Genomic DNA, 23994 nt, shown 5'->3' with positions numbered 1-23994 from the left:
TGTGTACCGAGTTACCTTATAAATTGATTTGTATCCTGTTACTTTTTGACGATGTTGTAAGTGGTATATAGGTGTGGACTAGTCTACATGATATTTATTATGTTAATCAGATCGAGTGTCTCGATTTCTAATGCAATTATAGTGTTTAAACAACAGATGGAACTTAAATTGTCATAAAGTTTGGTGATTTATCTTCACATCAATTATAAGATTGAATTGTTCGTTAGCAGGAAATAAATCACTACCGATATATCCATAAAACAACTGCTGTACTACCATAGTAACCATACACATCAGTGTGACCGAGTTTCCTCTGACCCTAACATCAGACTAGGACATTCTGACATAGAGTCGGCTTCCGACAAGTAAAGGACGTCATGTCGGCTGCATCTTATGCAAGAATCGGTGAAAAATCGGGCAGTGTACAAATCATATCGATAAGTTTAATGAGAATATAAAATATTACAACATTAAAAATTAACTACACCATGACATCTACACACAGACGACATTTCATGGAGTTAAGATTTCGATTGAATTATATTACAAAAGTAATATATATATATATATATATATATATATATATGTGTGCAACATACGCACACCCTGCACAAGTCACGACTTTAATGTCTGTTGTCTAAACAACATGCCCAATAGAGGTGCTAGTTTTTCGATCTTGTACATATTAATTTATTGTCGCTACATATTACGATATTCATGATCCAGTCATTATTATATATTTACATACATTAAGTCGTCTGATCATGATATATATATAAGGAGATAAAATTCCGTGACCCCGACGTCTCTGGGTCAAAGTTCGACTAATTAAATACAGCAGGTTCACGCGAGAATGACCTTCGGCCTTCTTTTTGTGGTCACCTCTATGTGGGACACTGTATAGCATTATTTCAATATATAGAAATCGGTAAAACCAACACACATGCATAACCAATGCAATTACCCATGTCCTTGATAGAAAAAATTCCACTTCATCCAGATTTACATACATGTAAATGTAATATGGGTCGGTCAATAAACTTATATCAAATGTTAAATTTTAACAGATATCGTCCGCCTTTAAACATTGTTTCTTTAAATTATCACTTTTTTTTTATAAATATCCGGATTCATGACAAAGTTATGACTTTTACTCGTAACTGTTTGTTCTACCTCCCCTTAGCATGTAAGACGGAAGAGAACTGGTCCAAATACAACTTAAGCTCAAAGTCATGTAAAGTCATAGACGAACAATTAGCAAGAGGTAAACAGTATAGTAATAAATAGAGTACAAAATATATTTTCCTCAATTAAATTTCACAAAATAAGTTTTATCTGATTACAATACCGGAATTTGTCGTATATTTCTGAAAAATAAAAATAACACTAAAAAATTGAGAGAAAAAAACACTCTTACCACCGCTGCGGAGAAGAATGGTGTACTTGCATATCCTGAACTTTCAATATTGCTTCAGTAAACGTGAAATATTATAACTAAATACTCCGTGCTTGTGATCAGAACTGGAAGGAGGTCATTCAACCGGGTCACGTGACTTTAACCTCAAATGACCAAATCCCTATAGTAAATTTGCACACGTTTTGTGGGATAGCCCATCGATTTTGCCGTCATGCATATATGAGTGGTCAAGCAAAGTACGATGACCAGTCAAAACTGACCGCTGCTGGACTATTGATAAAGTTCGTTGGCACATGATAAAGGAAACCTGTTGCTGATGCGGTTTCCATGGCTATGGATGACGTGCAATCCATCCAAACTAATATAAACACGGATGGGGCATGTTAAGGTCATTTACAGGCCGCGCTGGCCGCGTCGACTGGGTCAATACATGTAAATACTACTTTTCTAGGACAGTGAAAATATTCTCAACACACCCACCATACCCACTGTACACATAAAAAACTATATATATTCAATAATTAAGTATAGAAACACAATAAAACGCCGCGCAGGAAATGGTAAAGTGAACACATTATAGTGGATCGTCTATTGACCCATGTGTGTATTGGAAAGCTACCAATTCTAGAGTTCAATGACACCCCTGATATATAAGTAAACTCCTGAAGGTGGAATTCAAACATGCAAACCGGTACAAGGATAAAACACAGGTCACTTACCTATTCAAAGGTGATTACGACATAAACTCGAAGGTCAGTAACCTGTAGGCGATTTCTATTGATTATTTTTAACAGGTGATGGACATCTATTTATTATATGTATCATGTATACATATAACACAGGTCTATGTATCTATACCTGTTCACCATTGAATTTAAATACCCCAGGCTAATTACCCCGAATACACCAGTAAATACGGGAAATAATGGTGTATTTACACGAAGAGGATTTAATTAAATATCTTTGTGTATCACATATATAGTTCGCATGGCATCCAATGGCTTCAACACCGAGCAGGGAACTCTATTGTGACGCAGATCATCAAGCCAAATAGTGACGTTTTCAATATTCCCGAGACAGATGACCAGTCTATTCCCTATCATATACGCTGTAATTAAAAACAACCTTGTGTAAAACAGGCAGATGGCGAAATATTCCAAAAGAAGATAGACTTTGTAATATGTGCTTGGAACATGTTGGAAATGAGTTTCATTATTTGTTTGTTTGTAATAATGCTGTTGTCCAAAATTTGCAAAGAAAGTATATTCCAAACTACTTCCGAATTAACCCAAATGATAATAAGATGAAAGGTTTGATATCAGTTTGTAATAAGAGTGTCCTAAATGGACTCTCCCTTTTTCTTAAAAAAACTTAATCCTCTACTATTATCGTAATAATGATGCTATTATGAAATCAAAATATTCTACATTTATCATTTAGTTTTTCTTTCTTATTGAACCATGAATTAAATATTTATACTTTGTGTTTCATACATGTGAAATGTACAAATGTTGAGAGTAATTGCTGTATAATAATGTCTTAATGTTATGTACATATACTTGTCCATCCTGTCATGCCTATATATCTGTATTTGTTTTATCCCTCACATTACACATTATAATGTGTCTGGGTGTAAAAAAATAAAATCGTTGAATCGCTGTAAGGTACACATAAGCATGGAAGTTACTGATTATAAAAAAATCGTAATTAACCAATACCGATAGTGCGAACCCTTTTTTACCTGCCTCCAATTGTGCACCCTTCCTTGATGACGAGTTAGTTATGAGTGTGTACCACCACTGCCTTGGTGAAGTCTATTCTTAGCTGTTTATCTCAGCATAACATTGTTAAAAGCTTGCTATGGAAAGTTAACTGAACCCTATTACACGAGAGAAATTCTCGTTCTGCATAGTTATTGCATACATATCGCACCGTTACAGGTTCATAACAATCGTCAAATTGATATCCAGTTTAAAAAGTCTTATTATCAATGACATTTTTCCACACTAATTTCTCGCTGCGAAAAAGGACGGTCAACGCTTTCTGACTAATCCAGTTGCGATAAAGTAGCTCTAGACCATGGATGATTGGTTTCTGACTGATCAAGTTACGATAACTCGGATCTATGTAATGGACAGATGGTTTCTAGTATGTTTTTAATAACCTTTGTAACTGAATTCAACCAAAAAGAACTCTCTTTTATTTAAAGTAAAGTGTAAGAAATAACAACTAATCACCCTCGACACTGCGAGGGTTACTATCACTGTCGTTATATAACAGTGATAGTAGCCACTGGAGTATCGAGGTTGCATAAACATAAAGAGGATTGTTTATCATATAATATGAACATTATCTTTCCATTTTAAATCACTAGAATTTATAAACTCTCTGTTTTATTTTGTAATTTAATTAAAGTCGGGACCACGGCGTCCGATGAATAGCAGATCATGGTATACTTACTCGGTTATTGAAAAAGTTTTTTTTTAAGATGATAAATGCACATTTATGTTTTAAGGCAAGCGTAAGGGCGTGCACCGTAGAACGGAAGAGATACTATTTACACGTGTAAAGCATGCATGATTGGAAAATAGATTATCAAGAATTTTTGGTTAAAGTATTTGTTGGAATAAATACTAAGTATTTCCATATTTAAAAGATGCTCCACCGCCGACAGAGCATAAATGATATTCAAATATTCATCATTTGAACAGTAATTGGTGTTTAATCATGTATATATATGCTTAATTAATACAAAAAATATAAAATAATTTGTTTCGCCTTTGATACATGCGCAATCAGTACTTCATTTCATATAGAATGCTATGGAATTTTTTTCGGGATGCAATTAATTATTTTTCATATTTTTCATATAGAATGCTATGGATTTTTTTCGGGATGCAATTAATTATTTTTCACATTTTTAACTTACGGTAAAATTAGAAGCTAAATCTTTTCAATGGTGATAATGGTGTGAAGTAAGTAACTTTTGTAACTGAAGAAAAATACTAAATCGTCTGCTTCTGTTTTTGATAATGAAAAAATACCATTTTTCAGCGGTGGAGCATCTTTAACTCTTCGTGTGTGTATTCATTCAAATATAAGTATGTCAGATCACATGTAATATAAGGGTTTCCAGATACTAATATAAGACGACGCGGGTAAAGTACGATTTACTGTCAAATAGTCCCACCAGAAGGTGATTGGGTTATCATGACGTAACAATAATCACGTTCAAATATGACGTCACAATCACCGCAAAGTGGCTGTAATCTAATGTAAATCCCACACTATCTACGTCGTTTTTATATCTCGAAATCGATGGGATACACAACACCAGCAATGTGAGCTCACTAACCAACAGGTGCCAAACCATTCAGAGATACATATACCGCAGAGAGCACAACTAAAACACATATACGTAGACAGAAAAACGGATATAGGCATGATCTATATGAAGCTTGACACAATTTGTTTCTCGTCTAATAGGTCATCGTTACGAAAGTTTTTAACAATTTCACAAAAAAGGGAATTAAATAAAGGATATACCTAATTAACTTGATGATTTATATCTTCGCAGTTGTTCTCGCCTCACGTGTTGCCACAAGGACACTGCCTGCTACAAGCATATGAAATACAAATCTCTCTACTTGAAGCCACTCGTCATATTAAAGCCTATTTTCTCACCACTCCGCACTCAACTAACATTTACTTCGTTGCCACTTGATCCACCACTCTCACTAGCTTCACAATCTCTACTAGCCTCACCAATCTCTACTAGCCTCACCAATCTCTACTAGCCTCACCAATCTCTACTAGTCTCGCCAATTTCTACTAGTCTCGCCAATTTCTACTACGCTCACCATTCTCTACTAGACACACACCAATCTCTACTAGCCTCACCAATCTCTACTAGCCTCACCAATCTCTACCCTCATGTACCATTCTCTACTAGTCAAACCACTCTCACTAGCCTCACCAATATCTCTACCAATCTCTACTAGCCTCACCATTCTCTACTAGCCTCACCAATCTCTACTAGCCTCACCATTCTCTACTAGCCTCACCAATCTCTACTTGTCTCATGTGCCATTCTCTACTACTAGTCCCCAATCTCTACTAGACTCACCATTCTCTACTAGCCTCACCGATCTCTACTTGTCTCATGTACCATTCTCTACTAGCCTCACCAATCTCTACTAGCATCACCGATATCTATTAGCCTCACCAATCTCTACTTGTCTCATGTACCATTCTCTACTAGTCTCAACAAACTCTACTAGACTCACCATTCTCTGCTAGCCTCACCAATCTCTAATAGCTTCACTAATCTCTCCTAGCCTCACCAATCTCTACTAGTCTCACCAATCTCTATAGTCTCGCCAATTTCTACTACGCTCACCATTCTCTACTAGACACACAATTCTCTACTAGGATCACCATTCTCTACCAGTCTCACCAATCTCTACCAGGCTCACCATTCTTTACTAGTCTCACCAATCTCTACTACGCTCACCATTCTCTACTAGGCTCACCATTCTCTACTAGGCTCACCATTCTCTACTAGCCTCACCAATCTCTACTTGTCTCATGTGCCATTCTCTACTAGCCCCACCAATCTCTACTAGCCTCACTCTCTACTTGCCTCACAACTCTCTCTACTAGTCTCACCAATCTCTACTAGTCTCGCCATTCTCTACTAGTCCCAGTATCATCTACTTGTCTCGCCACTCTCTACTAGCATTACCGATCTCTATTAGCCTCACCAATATCTACTAGTCTGACCTATCTCTACTAGTCGCACTTTTCTCTACCTGTCTCAACACTCTCTACTAGCCTCACCACTCTCTACTTTTCTCTCACCACTCTCTACTAGGCTCACCTATCTCTACTAGTCTCATCAATCTCTACTAGTCTCGCCATTCTCTACTGGTCCCACTTTCCTCTACTTGTCTCGCCACTCTCTACTAGCCCTACCAATCTCTATTTGCCTCACCAATCTCTACTAGTCTCGCCATTCTCTACTGGTCCCACTTTCCTCTACTTGTCTCGCCACTCTCTACTAGCCCTACCAATCTGTATTTGCCTCACCAATCTCTTCTAGTCTCGCCATTCTCTACTAGCCGCACTATTCTCTACTTGTCTCACCAATTTTAACTTGTATCACCACTCTCTACTAGTCTCATCAATCTCTACTAGCCTCACCACTCTCTACTAGCCTCACCATGCACTCTCTACTTTTTTCACCACTCTCTACTAGTCTCACCACACTCTACCTGTCTCATCACTCTCTACTTGTCTCACCATTTTTTACTAGTCTCACCATTTTCTACTAGCCGCACCACTCTCTTCTAGCCTAACCACACTCTACCTGTCTCACCATTCTCTACTAGTCTCACCAATCTCTACTAGTCGCACCATTCGCTACTTGTCTCGCAACTCTCTACTTGTTTCACAATTTGCTTCTTGTCTTACAATCCTCTACTAGTCCCTCCACACTCTACGATAAAGTCTCACCTCTATTGACTTGCCACCTTTGATGTCTTTCTACGTTTTTCACCGCTCCTTATTTGTCACACATCTTTTTATTTATCTCATATCTCCTTAAATTATCGCGTTCTCATTGTCTTACCACTTTCTATACCCCTAATATACATTATATCCTTTTCAGATCTCTTTAATTTTTCTCGACACACTGTATTTGTGTAATTTCTTGTTGTTGTTGAAAAAATAGGAAAAATCCACAATCTTGACCAGTGCCCCCACCAGTAATCGAACCCGGACCACCGACGTGGAAAAAAACCTATGACTCTACCAAGGACATAGATGACGAATCAGTTATAAATCTTGGACTCTGCCGACTGAGCCAAAGACATCTGTTCCGCCAGCTGAGTGTGACAGAGGCCTATTTAAACTATGCACAAGTCACATTAGACTGACCACCAGACTCTACAATTTTCTCAGTAGAATCATAGTACTAGATTATCTTCCCATAATTGAAACTGCTTAAAATTATCAAGCCAATTTTAGTGACGTTTTTAACATTCTGGAGACTGGTGACCAGTCTAAAGTCACGTCGATCCGCTCCTTTTACATTTTCTCATCCTCTCGTATCACATTCATAGTTGCCTCATCACTCTTAATTTTGTTTACATTTCATACTTGTCTTACAGGACGCCTTTTACAGTACACATGGCAAAGTACTATAAGACTCTTTCATATGTGGCCTCAGGCGACATGAGTGTATTGCCCTGGACCAGCCAGTATTACACGTGTAGGTATGAAAGAAAAATAGGTTCATTATTTAGAACAAAGGATTGTTGGAATTACGCAACAACAAAATATAATATATGTGGTGTGATGTTTTTCGTGTTACTATACTGTGTGGTGAATGTATTCTGTTTATCGTAATCCGCAAAGAAGCAATTCAAACTACCAAGTATAAGTAAACATATACTTTACTTTTGGGAATTACAGTTTTAATATTAAGGGAGACGCTTGATCCTCAATATACTGGACCCAGTTTTATCACCATTCCTCAACTTAAGGAATTCCTTAATCTTTCCCCATAGAAAAGTAGTACAGAAGTTAAGGAAAAAATCTTACTCATAAGTTAAAAAGCCTTCCTTAAAATCTGTAATGCTTTCCAATGGGAAGAATTTTAAGTTAAGGGATTCCTTTAATTTAAAAAATGTTCGTGAAACTGGGCCCAGAAGTGTTAATTACTTAGCATACCACCCAGTACATTTACTATTCGTAATTAATTAACAGTCACTACCTCCCTCTAAGGTCATACAAGCGATTATCACACTTCTCTTTGCTTAGTGTGTGTTGTTTTGTTTTAGTGTTGAGTCCGGTGACAGGAATATATTGAATTATTTTATCAATACGCAACACTTTCGGAAATATTATATGGATTAGTTCAGCTTAACGATTGGAAATATGAAAAAGAGCACATTGAAACTTTACTAGGAAAACAAGCCACACAAATACAAGTGAAAAAAAGAAGTGTTAGTAAATTATATCTCATACATCGATATACACAGGACTATTGATTTTAACTATTCACTGATTAAACACGTCGCATGCGCGCGACAGGTGTGAGAGTGAATTACATCAATATTAATCTGAGATATTGGTCATGCCCCTGTAATGATAAACTTTGACATGAGTAACAAACAATAACAGCTACATGTAATACTGGAGTATGGCATGTCGATATGCACAGCCATGCACATATACACGGCAGTTGCACAACTAATAAGCAGTGCGTCTGCACTTGTCCAATATCCAGAAGATACGAGTTCTCTTATCATGTCACAACTCATAAAAAAACATTAAGATGGCTGTTTATACTCCGACCCATACAGCGACGGTGTTGGGGGCCCGATTTAAAATTAACATATGATGTCATATCGTATGATGTGGGGATTATTCTCATGAAATATTCAAATTTCATTATCATGGGATATTTGAAATTTTTGATTTATTACCTTGGCGACTCTCATTTCTCATAAAATTAGCGATTTATAACGTTGATAACATTTTTAAGAAGAAAAATGCCATCGCGAATTCGAAGCGTATTTTTTATGAAAAGGAACTGCGACACACAAGCTATTCCAAGCCTATACCTAAAGACCGACACCATAGGTAGCAGCGATACACGAATTCCAACATGATATTTCCTCCTCTAAAAACATAATTTATTATCTTCTGATGACAAAACAATGATTTGCTGACTGACGCTAATTGAAATTTACATAATGTGGAAACGTATCTTAAATAAACTAAAATTGGATGAAATACAATTTTCTAGTTCCACAATAAAGATGTACACTTAATATACAAAAATATATTAGCTTGATATTAAAAAAGGCTTGTAGGTATATCCCCTTCCTTTAATGAGACAGTATGTCGAGTTTTATGTATCATTTCCTATAACATGCTGGCTAGTAGGTATTCCCTCCCTTATAGCATGCTGGCTAGTAGGTATTCCCTCCCTTATAGCATGCTGGCTAGTAGGTATTATGTAGCATGCTGGCTAGTACGGCAACGATGTTTTGATCCGTTTCCGGTATCGCTTCGATGTACGAGTACCGAGCAGGTAGGTTCAAACTTTTAGAGTTTAAATACATTGCGCATGGTGTTACAGACCGATATTCAGCTCAAGTATTAATTAGATATCCTACCTTGTATTAAGATCGTGATTTTACGCAAAGTACTCCTATTTATCATACAATTGTGACACTTACATACAGCTTGATGCGAGTTCCTAGCAAAAACTTCAAGTTTTCATCTGAATCTTGCTTATTATCCAAGATATTCACAAAATATGACTGATATACAAATTATTAGATTCATATGTATCAATTTGATATGCGCTTTGCCATATTTGATGAAGAATAAAGAGTGTTTGACCCATTGTTTACATCGTTGTGTCAGCCTTTGTGCAACGGTTTTTTTGATCGATGATATTGCGAAAAAGTGTACGGTTTGGAGTTTGAGATTGCAACGGTTTGGTATTATTTATATGATGGCATTTCCATGCGTAATATCATCCAACCGTAACGTATTAAGCACAGGGATCTGAGAATTAGTTACAGTTTATATAAATTATTGACCCGCCAGAGTGCCCATAGACTATTTTAGACGTTTTAAGGACCTAGATAAAAAGAAATCAGTAAAAATCCTATTCTACATTAAACACACATAGTACAATGTAGAATAGGATGTTTACCGATTTTTTATTTAGACCCCTAAAACGTCTAAAATGGTCTTTGGGTACTCTTTATTGCGTATGCGTAACTCTATATACTTAATTATATCGTTTTTATGCCCATCATTACAATGCCTATAAGGTCTCTCAAATCCTTTGATGTGGGACTAAGGAGTTTTTACTTTAGAACACTTTTGAATTTATGAAACTTTTTATCGAATACCTACAAAAACTATTTTGGGAGAATTTTAACGGCAAAATTTGCTGTAAATATGCAATAGAGTCGAACATCTGAACTTGCTTGTCCCGCCGTCCTCGAATCCTAGCGCAACCACACGGATCTGAGAATAAGCTTTAGTTCATTTCAATATGGACCAAAGAGCCCATAGACCATGTTTACACGTTTGAGGGGTCTAGATAAAAATCGGTTAACTCACATTCTACAAAGTACGTATATATTGCGAAAGGTGGAAAGCTCCTCAACACAAAAAAAAAATCGAAGAAAAATCTACCACGCCTGCGCTTTAGCGGCCAAAAACCATACTTTTAGGAAGTCTTAAGAAACAGATTACTGTCGTTGGAAAGAACGATACTTTTTGCTTTTAAAATCGTATAAAATGGTCCATGGGCACTGTTTTGGATGTACATTGATACAAACTTTATCTAATTATCAAACTCTTGTGGGCGTAACGTCTTGGTTTCTTGATGTCCCTTCATCGTTTTTGAAATGACGTCAGATTGAATTTCGTGCCCGTTAATAGCCGATATTTATATTGTCACTGTACATGTGTACAGTACCTATGTATGGCTATTAAACCCAATGTATGATAATTCTCATTATTAACATTGGCAGTTACATGTAGATTTTGGTGTGCTAATTATTTCTTCAGAGTTCAAGAGGTCACATAAACACTGAGTTTAAGTCAATGTGAGAATTCGTTGAATAATATCAATGTATTCTTAAAATTGAAGAAGTATATATATCTTTGTATATTTGGTTTATCGGCAGTCAGATACTGTCATTGTTTAATCGGTTGCTGATTACAACACACCAGAAGAAATTCCCCAAAAATCATCAACTGTTTATCAAATAGTATTCTTACTCTATACAGACGTATAAACGAACGCGTTTTATTATCAAACTTAAAGGCCCACTACCTTTGCGGAGCAAATTTTATAGGTTTCTTAAAAACATTAATAACATAAGAAAATACCTATCGATGGCCTAAGATGAGGTTACAACACCAAACAAATGCAAGATTTCCTGCGTAATATATGAAAACTGTGGAGATTCATTTCGCTGTTTTGCCGTCTGGCGCAGTAGTATTCAACTACCGCGCGGTAATTAGGACGTCGGCGGGAAACATAAGACGACCCGCGTTATGAAAATTAAACATTTTATTTATTTTAATTATTTTGTTCAGGAGATGATGATGAGTGTAGTATTAACGGTAAGTTAATAACTTTTGCGACTCTACACAATTATCGATCTCGTTTTACATTCCCATTTTAAAAATTAAAAGCCGTTTCGGAAAGGTAGTGGGCCTTTAAGCTTTTTTTCCCCTTTATAACTGGAACGACTAGTGATTTTCACTAGTGTAATTAAGCATTCGTTGTCATATTTTGACATGCATTGGTGTGCGACATAAATTGGTTGTTCTCGCATATCTATCATGGTGCGGATATATGTTAAAACACAGTTAATGATATACATCATGTACATGTATATGTATACATTTCTATTATGGTGTGCTAATTCGCACCAAGTATTTATAAGTATATTTTTTAAGTCCTTGTGCGTGCCATTTGATAAGTTTTTTTTAAATTAAAATAGCCGATGTATGCAAAAATATGACATGAACAAGATTACTGTATATCAAGCGCATTACGGGATAAATTAGTATACCCATTTCTAGTCTACTACAAAATTAAGATAGCTTACACGTTAAATATTACGTCTAATGAATTTAATTCTAATAATAGTTCACAAATTGGTCCATTTTCATGTCATTATCTGAAAGAAAGAAATCCAAATCGTACACTCACTTTTGTTTTAAACTTGTGTCTCAACCGTACACTATTGAAATTCGAAACCGTTGCGACACTAGTCTGACATCGAACACAAATTGTTGAATTTCATATGTATTTTTAACATTATTGTAAACATATTATATACCAATGGAAACGGAAAAGTCTAAAGATTTCCAATATTGAATCACAGTAAAACTATACCTCAATATAAGTCGGCAAATCGAAGCTGAACGAAAAATCTAGCTGTGTTTTTCTGTCATGTGTGATATTCAAATGCATTTTTTGAAATATAAGAAAACAGAAAATAATATATTTTTTGGTATGGTTGAAACTTATCATACTCTTCAGCAATCACTACATACCATGAATCATGGTATCATCCGTAACGCCAGCAAATTAGTGATACAAAGCACAGTACCGTGGTCTTCATGCCGCCGAAGCGATACCGGAAACGGATCAAAACATCGTTGCCGTACTAGTTGCACTACAGTGAGCATGCTGGCTAGTAGGTATTATGTAGCATGCTGGCTAGTAGGAATTCACTCCCTTTAAGCATGCTGGCTAGTAGGTATTATGTAGCATGCTGGCTAGTAGGAATTCCCTCCCTTAAAGCATGCTGGCTAGTAGGTATTCCCTCCCTTAAAGCATGCTGGCTAGTAGGTATTCCCTCCCTTATAGCATGCTGGCTAGTAGGTATTATGTAGCATGCTGGCTAGTAGGAATTCCCTCCCTTAACATGCTGGCTAGTAGGTATTCCCTCCCTTATAGCATGCTGTCCAGTAGGTATTCCCTCCCTTATAGCATGCTAGCTAGTAGGTATTCCCTCCCTTACATTAACGTTACATCGTGCTGGCTAGTAGGTATTCCCTCCCTTACATTAACGTTACATCGTGCTGGCTAGTAGGTATTCCCTCCCTTACATTAACGTTACATCGTGCTGGCTAGTAGGTATTTCCTCCCTTTCATTAACGTTACATCGTGCTGGCTGGTAGATATTCCCTCCCTTACAGTAACGTTACAGCGTGCTGGCTAGTAGGTATTCCCTCCCTTACAGTAACGTTACAGCGTGCTGCCTAGTAGGTATTCCCTACCTTACATTAACGTTACATCGTGCTGGCTGGTAGATATTCCCTCCCTTACAGTTACGTTACAGAGTGATGGCTAGTAGATATTCCCTCCCTTACAGTAACGTTACAGAGTGCTGCCTAGTAGGTATTCCCTCCCTTACAGTAACGTTATAGAGTGCTGGCTAGTAGGTATTCCTCCCTTACAGTAACGTTACAGAGTGCTGCCTAGTAGGTATTTCCTCCCTTTCAGTAACGTTACAGAGTGCTGGCTAGTAGGTATTCCCTTCCTTACAGTAACGTTACAGAGTGCTGGCTAGTAGGTATTCCCTTCCTTACAGTAACGTTACAGAGTGCTGGCTAGTAGGTATTCCTCCCTTACAGTAACGTTACAGAGTGCTGGCTAGTAGGTATTCCCTCCCCTTACATTAACGTTACATCGTGCTGGCTGGTAGATATTCCCTCCCTTACAGTTACGTTACAGAGTGATGGCTAGTAGATATTCCCTCCCTTACAGTAACGTTACAGAGTGCTGCCTAGTAGGTATTCCCTACCTTACATTAACGTTACATCGTGCTGCCTAGTAGGTATTCCCTCCCTTACAGTAACGTTATAGAGTGCTGGCTAGTAGGTATTCCTCCCTTACAGTAACGTTACAGAGTGCTGCCTAGTAGGTATTTCCTCCCTTTCAGTAACGTTACAGAGTGCTGGCTAGTAGGTATTCCCTTCCTTACAGTAACGTTACAGAGTGCTGGCTAGTAGGTATTCCCTTCCTTACAGTAACGTTACAGAGTGCTGGCTAGTAGGTATTCCTCCCTTACAGTAACGTTACAGAGTGCTGGCTAGTAGGTATTCCCTCCCTTACAGTAACGTTTTAGAGTTCTGGCTAGTAGATATTCCCTCCCTTACAGTAACGTTACAGAGTGCTGGCTAGTAGGCATTCCCTCCCTTACAGTAACGTTACAGAGTGCTGGCTAGTAGACATTCCCTCCCTTACAGTAACGTTACAGAGTGCTGGCTAGTAGACATTTCCTCCCTTACAGTAACATTATAGAGTGCTGCCTAGTAGGTATTCACTCCCTTACAGTAACGTTACAGAGTGCTGGCTAGTAGGTATTCCCTCCCTTACAGTAACATTATAGAGTGCTGCCTAGTAGGTATTCCCTCCCTTACAGTAACGTTACAGAGTGCTGGCTAGTAGGTATTCCCTCCCTTACAGTAACATTATAGAGTGCTGCCTAGTAGATATCCCCTCCCATACAGTAAAGTTATAGAGTGCTGCCTAGTAGGTATTCCCTCCCTTAGAGTAACGTAACAGAGTGCTGGCTAGTAGATATTCCCTCCCTTACATTAACGTTACATCGTGCTGGCTAGTAGGTATTCCCTCCCTTACAGTAACGTTACAGAGTGCTGGCTAGTAGGTATTCCCTCCCTTACAGTAACGTTACAGAGTGCTGGCTAGTAGGTATTCCCTCCCTTACAGTAACGTTACAGAGTGCTGGCTAGTAGGTATTCCCTCCCTTACAGTAACGTTACAGAGTGCTGGCTAGTAGACATTCCCTCCCTTACAGTAACGTTACAGAGTGCTGGCTAGTAGACATTCCCTCCCTTACAGTAACGTTACAGAGTGCTGGCTAGTAGACATTCCCTCCCTTACAGTAACGTTACAGAGTGCTGGCTAGTAGACATTCCCTCCCTTACAGTAACGTTACAGAGTGCTGGCTAGTAGGTATTCCCTCCCTTACAGTAACGTTACAGAGTGCTGGCTAGTAGGTATTCCCTCCCTTACAGTAACGTTACAGAGTGCTGGCTATTAGGTATTCCCTCCCCTTACAGTAACGTTACAGAGTGCTGGCTGGTAGATATTCCCTCCCTTACAGTAACGTTACAGAGTGCTGGCTGGTAGATATTCCCTCCTTTACAGTAACGTTATAGAGTGCTGCCTAGTAGGTATTCCCTCCCTTACAGTAACGTAATAGAGTGCTGGCTAGTAGGTATTCCCTTCCTTACAGTAACGTAATAGAGTGCTGCCTAGTAGGTATTCCCTCCCTTTGTAGAGTGCTGGCTAGTAGGTATTCCCTCACTCCCAATAAAGGTACAGTGTGCTGGCTAATAGATATTCCCTCCCTTAGAGTTACGTTACAGATCGCTGGCTAGTAGATATTCCCTCCCTTACAGTTACGTTACAGAGTGTTGTGCTGGGTAATAGATATTCCCTACCCTTACAGTAACGTTACAGCGTGCTGGCTAGTAGGTATTCCCTTCCTTACAGTAACGTTACAGAGTGCTGACTAATAGATATTTCCTCCCTTACAGTAACGTTACAGAGTGCTTGGTAGAAGATATTCCCTCACTCCCAATAAAGGTACAGAGTGCACGATAGTAAGTATCCACTCCCTTACAGTAACATTACAGAGTGCTGGCTAGTAGGTATTCCCTCCCTTACAGTAACAATACAGAGTGCTGGCTAGTAGGTATTCCCTCCCTTACAGTAACGTTACAGAGTGCTGGCTAGTAGACATTCCCTCCCTTACAGTAACGTTACAAAGTGCTGGCTAGTAGACATTCCCTCCCTTACAGTAACGTTACAGAGTGCTGGCTAGTAGACATTCCCTCCCTTACAGTAACGTTACAGAGTGCTGGCTAGTAGGTATTCCCTCCCTTACAGTAACGTTACAGAGTGCTGGCTAGTAGGTATTCCCTCCCTTACAGTAACGTTACAGAGTGCTGGCTATTAGGTATTCCCTCCCCTTACAGTAACGTTACAGAGTGCTGGCTGGTAGATATTCCCTCCCTTACAGTAACGTTACAGAGTGCTGGCTGGTAGATATTCCCTCCTTTACAGTAACGTTATAGAGTGCTGCCTAGTAGGTATTCCCTCCCTTACAGTAACGTAATAGAGTGCTGGCTAGTAGGTATTCCCTTCCTTACAGTAACGTAATAGAGTGCTGCCTAGTAGGTATTCCCTCCCTTACAGTAACGTTGTAGAGTGCTGGCTAGTAGGTATTCCCTCACTCCCAATAAAGGTACAGTGTGCTGGCTAATAGATATTCCCTCCCTTAGAGTTACGTTACAGATCGCTGGCTAGTAGATATTCCCTCCCTTACAGTTACGTTACAGAGTGTTGTGCTGGGTAATAGATATTCCCTACCCTTACAGTAACGTTACAGCGTGCTGGCTAGTAGGTATTCCCTTCCTTACAGTAACGTTACAGAGTGCTGACTAATAGATATTTCCTCCCTTACAGTAACGTTACAGAGTGCTTGGTAGAAGATATTCCCTCACTCCCAATAAAGGTACAGAGTGCACGAAAGTAAGTATCCACTCCCTTACAGTAACATTACAGAGTGCTGGCTAGTAGGTATTCCCTCCCTTACAGTAACATTACAGAGTGCTGGCTAGTAGGTATTCCCTCCCTTACAGTAACGTTATAGAGTGCTGGCTAGTAGATATTTCCTCCCTTACAGTAACGTTATAGAGTGCTGGCTAGTAGGTATCCCCTCCCTTACAGTAACGTTACAGAGTGCTGGCTAGTAGGTATTCCCTCCCTTACATTAACGTTACATAGTGCTGCCTAGTAGGTATTCCCTCCTTTACAGTAACGTTACATAGTGCTGCCTAGTAGATATCCCCTCCCTTACAGTAACGTTACAGAGTGCTGGCTAGTAGATATTCCCTCCCTTACAGTTACGTTACAGAGTGCTGGCTAGTAGATATTCCCTCCCTTACAGTTACGTTACAGAGTGCTGGCTAGTAGATATTCCCTCCCTTACAGTTACGTTACAGAGTGCTGGCTAGTAGGTATTCCCTCCCATATAGCATACTGGCTAGTAGGTATTCCCTCCCATATAGCATGCTGGCTAGTAGGTATTCCCTCCCTTATAGCATGCTGTCCAGTAGGTATTCCCTCCCTTATAGCATGCTGGCAAATAGATATTCCCTCCCTTACAGTTACGTTACAGCGTGCTGGCTAGTAGGTATTCCCTCCCTTACAGTAACGTTACAGCGTGCTGGCTAGTAGATATTCCCTCCCTTACGGTAACGTTACAGAGTGCTGGCTAGTAGGTATTCCCTCCCTTACAGTAACGTTATAGAGTGCTGACTAGTAGGTATTCCCTTCCTTACAGTAACGTTACAGCGTGCTGGCTAGTAGATATTCCCTCCCTTACAGTAACGTTACAGAGTGCTGGCTAGTAGATATTCCCTCCCTTACAGTAACGTTACAGCGTGCTGGCTAGTAGATATTCCCTCCCTTACAGTAACGTTACAGAGTGCTGGCTAGTAGGTATTCCCTCCCTTACAGTAACGTTACAGAGTGCTGGCTAGTAGGTATTCCCTCCCTTACAGTAACGTTACAGCGTGCTGCCTAGTAGGTATTCCCTCCCTTACATTAACGTTACAGAGTGCTGGCTAGTAGGTATTCCCTCCCTTACAGTAACGTTATAGAGTGCTGCCTAGTAGATATTCCCTCCCTTACATTAACGTTACATCGTGCTGGCTAGTAGGTATTCCCTCCCTTACTGTAACGTTACAGAGTGCTGGCTAGTAGACATTCCCTCCCTTACAGTAACTTCCCTCCCTTACAGTAACGTTACAGAGTGCTGGCTAGTAGGTATTCCCTCCCTTACAGTAACGTTTCAGAGTGCTGGCTAGTAGGTATTCCTTCCCTTACAGCTATATTACGAATACATTTGTTTACTGATTTGAGGTCAACATGTGTTATGTTGAACTAGAGAACAGTTTGGTCTGAGAGTTCAACATAACACATGCTAATCGAAAACTCAGTCTCCAAATGTTTTCTTTTACCTTTTATCATGTATATAAGAGAATCTCCTTCATTACACGTGCATAATAAAAAATATATGGTAGGAAAGTAAATGAATGCAGCCATTTCGGTTTTGAAATAAAATATTACAAAGAATGAATTAATAATTTAAATTGTGATTAATCAATGGTAAACTCTTTGACAATACATAGAACGACAGACCACTGATAAAAAAACGAACAGATTTTTGTCTGGACCCGTTTGTTTCTCAACACATATTCGATGAAATAAAACACCGGTATTTGGTGTGGGAAATATTCTGGGTGGATTTTAAACTGGGGAATCTGACTTTTATGCTGGGAAATTTGGTTCTACATAAAGCGATTTCGATAGACATATGAAAACCAAGGTTTACAAAGTGTTAATGTACAAGTGCATGCATTACGAAGTTGCAACGACTCCTAGTCTAAATTTGCCGTCTCTTTGTACGTGTATATGGTTGGATTTAGCTGACGCTTGCCAATGTAATATTTTGCTTCAAACAGTTGCAGTTATAATCCTTCCCCAGAATATTTACCTACACATCTTCTTGCACTCATCTCACTTGTGCATTAAACACGACCCCAATTTATTATAATTCTATAAACAATAGCTCAGAGTGCATTTGGCAATCGTGTTGTTTGTTATGCTAACAAAGTTTTCTTTTTATAGCCACCTCATAAGGTCAATGTATCAATACTAAAAGTGCGACCATTAATATGACAACTTAATCGTTTATGTCGATAAGAAACCCATATAAACTAGATACGCCTTTAGTAACCGGCAGGTATATAGTTATGTCGTTAAAACAGAGTATAAAGTACAGCTATGTCAAACAGATTATCTCAAAGCATACTACCGACAATACCAAAGGCTATACATTTTGTAGATGCTTACTTAAATCCCTTTTGTCTCCAAGATTTCTCAGAATGTCAAATGTTTTCCATTCTGATCTATCAGAATCAGAAAGAGGACAACTGGTTCGACATAACACGAATAGCCTATACCGCAGTCTCCAAAAACAACACACCCGTACTTCATACATGCAACACATTGGATACATACGGGAGACTGTCCTTACATGACCCTGATTGTTAATAGGACGCTAATTTAATAAAAAAAAAATATTTTTTTTTAGAAAAACAAGCTTTCCTTCATTCCGACAGTGCTAGTCTTACTGAGTGAAATGAAGGGAAACAACTCTGATGGATCAGAATGCTGGTTGGTTGTCTGTCTCTATAGCTGTTAAGGATGCTGAAAACTGAACATTGCCAATTATATCCTTTTTATGGTATCTTTTGGGTTTTTTTTCTTCTTTCTTTTTTTAAGACAGATATGTCAGTCAAATGTCATTGATTGTCAAGATATCATAGCCAAGCTTATCTTTGTGAAAGTTCGACAGATGTCAACTGCGTATCTTGCATGCATTTTCAATCTTTATACTGTTACTGTAATAATTTACGATAACTTCATGACAGTATCAGTTGTTTTTACGTATACACACTTATCATAGGCATATCGATGCTTGATTACAGTCAAACTACCTCAGCAATGATAAAGACAATGATCTGGACATGTATATATAGTCAATTGTGATAAAGCCACATTACCAATATAAATGTATCTGACAATATCCCAGATTTAACATAAACGCATTCCTAGAAGTCAGCAGGGCGATAAAATGGTCGTATTTAGGGGTATAAATCGTTTTGTTTCAGAGAATTACCATCGCTGTCAAATAATTACATGTTTTTTATGCGGCGAACAGCCGGGACGTGTCTATAATGAAAACACTAGTAAATGGTAAGTACGTAGTATTTGTGTCTTTATTGTGACACTCATGAATCATACCTATATATACTAGCCACAGCCTCACAGGGCATTCACCTCGATACAACCACTACTATCTCGGCACAGTTCGCGGAGTTACACGTGAAATGTGGACATCGTCTGCGTTTATGTGCAGCACGGTCAGCATACCGTAAATGTGCATCAGATGTGGCAAACGTCACCTATTTGTTGCGTATGCAAAGAATATTATGAATATTAATCTATGTGATTTTCAGAAAATTCTTTATAATCATTAGTTTATGAACTCATAAGAATTGTCGAAATCTTTACTTTATCAGAATAATAATTGTATCTTTTTTTGCAATCTGATTAAAATATACAGATCCTTATTATTACTATGTTAACAACATCCCATTAGGGTTCACGTTCTGGTGACCTTTGAAAATGGCCAATGAAATTGTTGCTGCCAGAACATTGACATTTGACATTGTTGCTGCCAGAACAATTTGAAACAACATGAAAAAATATTTCGAGTTCGTAGTCATCTCGCCAACAGAGCGCAACAAAGCTAAATGTATATGTACAATGGAAGGAAATGACATTTTCAATTGATGATCTTAAGTACGGTTGGTATAAAGGTCATCCGGACATGATCCCTTACGGGATGTTGTCAGATCCTCTATTGAACGGAGTGGTTATAAGGATATGTTTTTTAAACAGACTGTATTTATGCAACCAAAATGTTTTGTGTTTGAAATGCTTATTTATTGTTACAAGTGAGATGCTTTGACGCATTTACTTATGTATCATATCCGATTGTTTAAAGATGTTCCACCGCTGACAAATGATAATTTTTCTCTATCAAAAACAGGATCAGACGATTTAGTATTTTTCTTCAGTTACAAAAGTTATTTACCTTACACCATTACCACCATTGAAAAGTCTGAGCTTCTCATTTTGCTAAAAATATTAAAAATAATTAATTGCATCCCGACAAAAATCCGTGGCACCATGTTCTACATGGAATGCAGTACTGATCACGCATGACCGAAAACAAAATCAATTATTTTACATTACTTTTTGAGTTAATTAGACATTTATATACACGATTAAATGATGGGTACCATTTATGCTCTGTCGGCGGTGGAGCATCTTTAAACGTAACTGCAGACTACTCGATTGAAGTTGTAGCCTAGGTCTAAAATTCAAAATAAACGACACTAAACTAATTTAAATCTGGCAGTTGACCGATATCGGTCGAAGGACATTTCCTTGTCAACATTCGTTGCTTGTCTATGTATTACGGTGACAGATGTGTGACGGGAATTGATATAAGACTTATGTATCATCTTTATTATGACGGCAATGAATCGTACAGCATCGAAGGGCAGTTACCTTTCACTGTGACAAACAAATACTACCAGTACACCTATACCAAAGTGTGATGGTTAGAAAACAGCATTGAATGGGTTATGTGTGAAATAAAAATACAACGTACTATTTACGTCGTCTTTTCGCGTCATTGGAAATATATATCAGGTAAAATACAAGTCATGCAAATTTTCACGTGAAGCCGGGACCCCAAAAGTCATGTTTACTCGCATTTCTATAGTTACTTGTTACGAGTGCAGTTGTGTTATTTTTATATGACACCTCTCACCGAGAAGTGTTCATTTAAGGAACGTGTTAATTTGAGGTTAGGCGGAGGGAAGCTCCAGAGTATACGGAGAGGAAAAAACCTGCAACCTCCGGTCAATTAATTGCTACGGTCTTCCAAACATACGAATTTAGAGCAAGAAGTAGTAGGAAGTGCATTATACTACTCGGGTCATTATTACGCATATTACACCTTTCTAACATTCAAAATTTACCTTACATCAAAGTTTATGCCAGAATGCACTATAACAGTTAAAGCATTAGTTTTGAAATGGATGCTTTATGTATGCGAATCTGTTTATAATGTACACCCAGATTTTTGTGTCATATCTTCCGTAACATGTAAATCTTAATATTTAATCTGCTATAGATATTCTCTTTAAAATTCATTAAATAACTTATTTTCATGGAACCATTACACTATATTTCTGCCAATCAGAAGCGACGTTACAAACGGCAACGTCATTTTTTCACTTTATGAGCTGATAACATGAAATAAGTTATTGAAGACGTCGTCACAATCAAGATTGATTTATATAATGATATACCACCTCGTGAAGCTGTGTAATTGAATACTGGACGGAAGAAGCAAACAGGTGGGGAATATTCGACAATACTGATAAAATTATACTAATTAAATTCCGTACAGTGGCTAACCTAGAAAATGAATTATCACACCGTTACATGATGTCCCATATTCTCTACGACGGTGATCATTTTAAAATATTTCCTTTGTACCGTTACATGATGTCCCATATTCTCTACGACGGTGATCATTTTAAAATATTTCCTTTGTATTTGTCCAGCATTGCTAATTAAATCAACTAGGACATGCGCATGCGCTCTCCACTCGTACCTACTGCCCTACTCGGGGTCGCGATGAGTTATTGCGTCTGTCCTTGAGGCGAGGTTTTCATCAACGTTTGCTGTAGTTGTACCAAGCTTTCATCAATATTTCGGAATGAAGGCGATAAAGTTCTGGTTTGCTTTAGTAAATAATTACTGAGTGACGTAACAAAGTAGATTTGATGTGATTAATGCTGTGTTTAATCAGTAACTCGTGGACACCAAAACTATTATAGAAATTACGGAAGTATTAGTGTAGCTAACATTTCAATTTCACAATTTCTGGTCCTGATGGTTCTCATCAGAAAATATTTGGAGAACACTGCTGGTTGAATAGACTTATCATGATATTGGTAACTACTTTATGTGGTTTTTTTTCTTGTGTTTATTCTTGTTTATGGTGATGGATAACAATTATGTGAGAGAAGGAAAATAAACGTTATCACACGGCAGTAGACAATGAACGATGCTTAATGCCGCTGAAAGCATGTATATGTTACCTTATAGTAATTGTGTGCGATTAATCTGGATGACAGTCTGCTGTATGTCCTCGTATTTTGTCTCTTTGGTATCAATGCTTGTAGCTTTTTGGTATATCTAACTTGCGTGTAGGGACGTAAGAATTGTACCAGCTGTCCCGCTTGTCTACCTTACAGGTTGGGCGTTAGAATTGTACCTGCTGCCCCTATTGCAGGATCGTAAAAGGCGACTAAATCTAGAATATTATCTTTCCTCTTCTTCCTAACTGGCTTTATTCTTCCTTTTGGCATTCTTTTGAGCACTCGACCATTTGAGGTAAGTAGCCTCTGGGTGCTGTCTCCTGGCTGAGACACACCATAGTCTATAATAGTGGTAGTGTCTGCTACGGCTTAGTACTCAGCATACCGGGAGTCGGACGACTGGTTTGCCCGTTGTCAGTATAATGTGACTGGTGGGGTGTGTTGCTTGGTATCTTCGGTGGTGTGTTTCAGTGATATAATACTATGAAAGGGCAAGAGTTCCACTATACCAGACTAATACTATACCGCTGTCTCCCAAAACATGCGCCACGCACTTCATACACGCAACACATAACATACATGGGATGCCGTCCTTACAAGCAAACAAACAAATGTCCCGATTGCATGTGATTAAAAAGGGTAATTAAAAGGATATTATCTTTTCTATTTCTCTAACGTCTCTCGTCCCACCGACTCACTTTTTGACTTGGGTCGAGCGTTCGCCGCTGCAAGGAAAGCTATGATTTCTGTCCCCTGGCTTAAGACAAACCATAAAAGTAGTAGTTTTGCCCCAGCTTATAGCGGGTTGGTTGTTAATTGGACGTCCTATTAACAGTTAGGATAATGTAAGGATGGTCTCTCATGTATGCAGTGTGTAGCGAGTATGTAGTGTGGTGTGTGTTGTTGGTGACTGCGGTATATTCGTGTTGTCCTCTTGTATAGTGGCATTCTATCTCTTCCCTTTTTATAGTGCTACTAGTATATCACTGAATCATGCAGCCGAAGATATCAAGCAACACACCACCCGGTCACATTATACTGATATCGGGCGAACTAGTCGTCCCACTCTCTTTATGCTGAGCGCTAAGGAGTAGCAGAAACTACCACTTTAATACACTAAGGTCTCGCCCAGGAGACAGAACGAAAAGCATTCCTCACAAGGGCGAGCGCTC

General features: G+C 38.4%; 1 protein-coding gene across 5 annotated transcripts in view; it reads right to left on the bottom strand.

Annotated features, from left to right (window-relative positions):
* LOC138321113 (retinoic acid receptor RXR-like) overlaps positions 1-23994 on the bottom strand; it is a 47475-nt gene that overhangs the window by 16679 nt on the left and 6802 nt on the right. The window contains exon 1 of one of the 5 annotated variants that reach the window (XM_069264556.1): positions 3159-3240. The exons of the other annotated variants lie outside the window; for them this stretch is intronic. The gene's annotated coding sequence lies outside the window, so the exon portion shown is untranslated. Of the gene's footprint in view, positions 1-3158; positions 3241-23994 lie in introns of those variants that run through there. 5 annotated transcript variants of the gene reach the window in all.

Source organism: Argopecten irradians, chromosome 4, assembly GCF_041381155.1.
Source record: "Argopecten irradians isolate NY chromosome 4, Ai_NY, whole genome shotgun sequence".
In the NCBI taxonomy this organism is placed as follows: domain Eukaryota; kingdom Metazoa; phylum Mollusca; class Bivalvia; order Pectinida; family Pectinidae; genus Argopecten; species Argopecten irradians.
The sequence above is the reverse complement of the archived record's forward strand: the minus strand, read 5'-3'. Positions and strand labels throughout refer to the sequence as shown.